At 44.4% G+C, this 6,105-nt stretch overlaps 1 pseudogene; it reads right to left on the bottom strand.

The window, feature by feature from the left end:
- Positions 1-1,048: 1,048 nt before the first annotated feature.
- LOC110741199 overlaps positions 1,049-6,105 on the bottom strand; it is a 5,833-nt pseudogene continuing 776 nt past the window's right edge.

A 6,105-nucleotide genomic window follows, 5' to 3' on the forward strand; every position in this document is an offset into this window, starting at 1 on the left:
CTGTGCTTTTACAAATGGAATGTTTGTGTCAACCCTGTGTCGAGTAAGTCTGTCAGCAACATTTTTCCAACAGCGTGTGCTCACTTCATGTCTCTGTGAGACATTTTGGTAATTCTCCCAATATTTCAAACTTTTCGTTATTATTATGTCTGTTATGGTGATCTGTGATCAGTGAGCTTTCACAGTACTGTTGTCATTGTTTTGGGGCACCATGAACTGTGCCCATATAAGATGAAGAACTTATTCAATAAGTGTTGTGTGTGTTCTGATTGCTTCATCAGTTGGCCATATCTCTCCCTCTCTTCTGGTCTCCCTATTCCCTATTCCCTGAGACACAACACAATTGAAATTTGGCCAGGTAATAAACCTACAATGGCCTCTAAGTATTCAAGTGAAGAACACTTGCATATCTCTTCCTTTAAATCAAAAGCTAGAAATAATTAAGCTTAGTGAGGAAGGCATGTTGACGCCAAGATAGGCCAAAAGCCAGGCTTCTTGTGCCAGTTAGCTGAGTTGTGAATGTAAAGGAAAAGCTTTTGAAGGAAATTTAAAGTTCTACTCCAGTTAACACACAAACGATGGGAAAGTGAAACAGCCTTATTGCTGACATGGAGAAAGTTCTAGTGGCCTGCATAGACGATCAACCCAGCCACACAATTCCCTTAAGGCAAAACCTAATCCAGAGCAAGGCTCTCACTCTCTTCAACTGTCTGAAGGCAGAGAGAGGTGAGGAAGTTACAGAAGAAATGTTGGAAGCTAGCAGTGGTTGGTTCGTGAGGTTTAAGGAAAAAAGCTGCCTTCATAACATAAAAGTGAAGGGTTCGACAGCGAGTGATGATGCCGAACTGCAGAAGCTCTGAAGCTCTGAAGCCAGGCATTGACTCCTTCTCTCTAGCTGTGAAACCCTGACATGGTTTGGATTTGTGTCCCTGCCCAAATCTCATGTCAAATTTTAATCCCCATTGTTGGAGGAGGGACCTGGTGGAAGGTGATTGGATCATGGGGATGGTTTAGAAACTGCAGCAAGCTATCCAGAAGATCTAGCTAAGATCATGCATGAAAGTGGCTACACTAAACAACAGATTTTCAATGGGGATGAAGCAGCCTTCTATTGGAAGAAGATGCTATCTAGGGGCTTGTGTTAATCCATTCTGGCACTGCTATAAAGACATATCTAAAACTGGATAATTCGTGAAGAAAATAAATTTGACTCATCGTCCCACAGACTGTGCAGGAAGCATGACTGAGGAAGCTTCAGGAACTTACAATCATGGCGGAAGGCAAAGAGGAAGCAGGCAAAACTTAAATGGTGGGAGCAGGAGGAAGAGAGAAAAGGGGGAGGTGCTACACACTTCTAGACAAGCAGATCTCTGGAGAATTCTGTCATGAGACAGCACTAGGGGGACAGTGCTAAACCATCAGAAAGCATCCTGGACTATTATGGAGTCCAGGTTTCAGTTTATCTACTAAAGTAACAATAGAACTTGTATTAAATTATTGAGTGTGTACGTCAGCTTCAGCATCTCTGGTAAGCAAACCATACTGATAAATTTAGCCAGAATTAAAATTATGCTCTTCTCTCCCTACCCAAGCGTGGTTAGGACATATTCCTATGCCTATTCTCCAGGTTTTTATTTGGGATATAAATTTGCATGTTTTGTCATGTAAGCATTGCTTGGGTACAACTTTACAATTGGATCCCTGTGCACAGAGATTGTTTCTAGTCATGGGTCTGGAGCATGTGTGAAGCAGTGGGGGTGGAGAATAGTCATAGAGTCATAGAGTCAATAGTCTTCCACCAGGAAGCAGGACCATCCTCATCAGGTAGAATAAGAGGAATTGTTTCTACTGGTAAGAGAGCTTGGTAGAGTTAAGGGTAAAGGGTCTTCAAAATTAACTGAGTTCCCCTAAATGTCACCATTCTAATCTTTTGGAATGGTCTTTCCTAATCATTGCTCTAATTTTCACATATGAAATCTGGTGAGACTATGAATTCAATCTATGTTGTAAATCAGCAACCTATAAGATAAGAATCTGTGTCTAATTTTCAGCTACATCAATTTACTACCTCTAAGAGATAAGATTTTTTTGGGGACAATCATAAAATGTTCTTTTAGGACAATTATAGGAAACTCCTGCATCTCTGGCTGTATTTTGAGCCATGAATTTAGAACCCTGAGCTTTTTATTATATTACTTTAGACTCTCCTGGATGGTTAGAAGTAGCTAGGCTACCTCATAGACCTCATATTCTTCATGACTATTGAACTCTGCTATGGCCTTTGCCATTTGATCTGCCAAAGCCATTTCTCTCTTTTAAAAATTTTAATTACTTTTTATTGAAAACTGCACTGAACACTAAATGTCTGCCTTTACAATAAAGAAATACAGTAATGGTAATTCACACTAAAACAAAACATACTCCTGTTAGCCATTATTTTTCTGTTTGGGACAATTTTAAAGTTTTTCTTTTGTCACAAAAACAGAATTGTACCTGCACAAAGGCTCCAAATAGGCCATCTTTTTAAACAGGCAATGATTCACAAAAGATTATGAATAGAACATGTAACTAGTTGAAACAAATCTCATAGGATTTGTTAAAATAAGTCACATCTAATACATCTGAAGTGTTCTCATATAACATATCACATGAAGAAAAGAATACTTTATCAAAGTTGAAAAAAGTGGATTTGTTCATTATTCTTCTTGAACTCTTTTAGTTCAAGACTTTCCACTCAATAAAATAGCAGAGGATCTGAAACTGAGAAAATACAAATGAGTACAAATAGCTTGTGAAGCTTAATATTTTCTTGTCATCATCAGAGGGTTTTACTAAACTTATGACCAACTTGCCTGCTCAGTATGCAGTTCAGATGTGAGAGATTTTTCTCTCTACAGGAGCCTGTACTGTCTTCAGTCCTACGCATGCAGGAGCGTACCACAGGCAAAGAGCTTTCTCCCCACTTTGTAGTAATGTGATCTTCCTATTAGCAAGAAGAGGTAACCAGCCCCTGTAGAATGAAAGAACTAGAGTCACAGGATGAGGATTTCCTCTTAATATTTTTTATTTTGATGTTTGAACTCCTGATGCAACATTCTAGAGCAGGGTGTTCAGGACCTGCTCTACCCAAGGGACTGATAAAGGAAAACGCTCTACTTATTCTTTGTGATTTGATGCATAGATGAAAAACTTAACACACAATAACAGAAGTTGATCGTTAATAAATCACATCCTCATCTTTCAGCGCTTCTGTAATCAGAAGACATCTTCAGCTTTCTAGCTCTTGCAGTTTTAACACTGCAACATCAACGATGCATGTGTCCAGAATCGGTTAAAAAGACCATCAGATTCTTTTTCTCTTAGTTCATCTATGTTTCACTGTCTCTTGGTCCCATATGCATCTGAATGATTACTTTTCAGCATTGTCTGCTATTCCTCCTTGAGGTGCTCTCGATTGTCCCCGTGTTTTGTGGGCTGGTTGGGAGAGGGCGCTTGGGAAGGATGTGCCACTGTTGGGAGGTTGTGAATCACTGGGATGCCTCCAGGGATGATCCCTTCCATGGCTGCAGGAAGTCTGCCTGGAGCCACACTCAGGATGCCTGGCAGATATCTGTATGTGGCACCATTTAGCTCAGGATGAATTGTTTGCTGGTCTACTGACCAAGGAGCTGATGTGACAAAGAATTCCTTGTTCACACAGTTTCTTAAGCTTTCTGGGATGCAAACTTTGATGGCTTGGTGGATCTCAGTGGCAGCCGCCTCCTGCATCTCCAGCGACGCCTGCTCGTTATACCAGGCAGTGTGAGGAATGCAGATGAGATTTGGGGCATCTTTCAGTGGACCCTGAACAAAGTTGTCCCTCCTATCCTGCCCTCCTTGAGGGTCTGTGCTAAGGCTTGAGGGTCTGTGCTAAGGCTTTCTCGCCCACCAGGCCACCACGGGCTGCGTTCACAAGGAATGCTCCCTGCCTTATCTGCTTTATAGTAAAGTCGTTGATGAGGTGGTGGTTCTGTTCATTGAGATTGTAGTGCAAGGAGACGCAGTCACTCTGACACAGCAATTCCTGCAGGGTGTAGACCCTCTGAATGCCCAGGGACCATTCTATCTCATCCTGCAAGTAGGGGTCATAAAATATGACTCTGAATCCAAAGGCCTTGGCTTGAACTGCTACCGCCTGCCCCCTGCGACCAAAGCTCATGAGACCCACAGCGTCTACCCACGGATGCGGACCGCTCCTGAGGCCACGTCGTGGATCTGCTCCATGCTTTGAACTCACGTGCCTTCCCGCAGTGCCTGGCACACCCACGTGTTCCTCCGGTACAGATTGAGGATGTGGCAGACGGTGGAGTCGGCCTTCTCTTTCACGGCTCTGGACGGGATGTTGCACACAGCAATTCCAAGCTCGTGGCAGTCTTGATGTCCACATTGTCTTTGCCACTGCCTATCCGCACAATGACTCTCAGGGCCTTGAACTTTTCCAGTCCTCCCTGGTGAGGGTGATGGTGTGGTACATCATGGTGCCCACAGCTTCATTTAAATCTGTCTCGTGGATTTCCTGTGAGGACTGCGCGTCACAGAAGGCCATGGTGGCCAGGTTCTTAGGCCGCGGTGCAATCTCCGCCGTGCAGCAGCACCACCAGGGGTGGGAGTGCCGGGGTCCATTCATGATACCTTCACAAATTCTGTCCAATCGCTGTCTCTTGACTTTGTGCTTATCCACAAGGGCCATTCTTTATGGAACTTTGCAATTATTAGATCAAAAGGCAAAGCAGTCCTCTGAGAACTTAGGGGAACTCGCAGGAGTCTGAGTGCATGATACCACTATGAATCCATTCGCTTGCAACGCAGTCTGTATCGCGCAGTCAGTCAACGAACCTCACCACTACCCCAGGTCTGGAGTGCCGTAGTCCACAATACCAGGGGGTAGAGGCAGCTCCGGCCCGGGGGAGCCAGGTTCCTGCCCCTGCTCTGAGCCTGGGAAGCGAGCTGGGGGCCCACCCAGGGGGTCCATGTGGTCTTGAGGCTCCTCCCCTGCTGGGGGCCCCACAGACCGGAGAGGTGCTGGGCACCCGCTGGGGTGAAGCGACATCTGGCTGGACCTGCCACTCCAGTCCGAGCTGGCCCGCTCAGCCCATTTCTTTAAAAAAACTACTCTATTCTATGTGACCACAGATGATACATTAGGACAAAAACTGCTCTATGAAGAGAGAATAAGAAAAGAACTCTAAGAAGAAGTATGGTAGCAAAGGAAATCAGATAACTAGATGGCATAATTAACAAAGGACTTTGATATGGTTTGGCTGTGTCCCCACCTAAATCTCACCTTGAACTGTAGTTCCCATAATCCCCACATGTGGTAGGAGGGACCCAGTGGGAGGTAATTTAATCATGGGGGTGGTTACCCTCCATGCTGTTCCCCCTGACAGGAGTTCTCATGGGATCGGGGGGTTTTATTGAGGGGCTTTGACGCGTTTTGCTCAACACTTCTCCCTCCTGCTGCCATGTGAAGAAGAACATGTTTGCTACTCCTTCCACCATGATTGTAAGTTTCCTGAGGCCTCTCCAGCCATGCTGAACTGTGAGTCAACTAAATCTCTTTTCTTTACGAGTTACCTAGTCTTGCATATTTCCTTATAGCAGCGTGAGAATGGACTAATACAGATTTTTATAATAGAGATCTTTGTAGGCTAAGAAGGCAGTCTAGTGGAATGGAAGAGCTAGGAGTTGCAAAGATGACTACTAATGAGACAGGAGGAGCAAATTCTTAGAGGGGCTCTAACTTCAAACAGGAAGAAGGGTTCAAATGCAGTAATGATGCTGGGGAATGATCTGGGGACTGGATGGAAAAATATCATGAAATCAGAGAATGAGCTCCAATGACTGGATAGATGGGGAAAATGAAAGCTGGGTCACTGTATAGGATATTGGAATATCAGGAGTCTGAGATCTCAGGGTCAGAGCAGCCCTGAAGGATGACAAGGTCCAGGTGTGGCCTCACCTCTGGCTGGCTGAAGTGCTGAGGTGATCTGAGAACTGTAAGCTGATAATATATCAGCCTGGATGTGGAAAGGTGAGAGCAAGGCAAAGTGTGGGGATGGACCTCAT

This window comes from Papio anubis, chromosome 12 (assembly GCF_008728515.1).
Source record: "Papio anubis isolate 15944 chromosome 12, Panubis1.0, whole genome shotgun sequence".
NCBI lineage: Eukaryota > Metazoa > Chordata > Mammalia > Primates > Cercopithecidae > Papio > Papio anubis.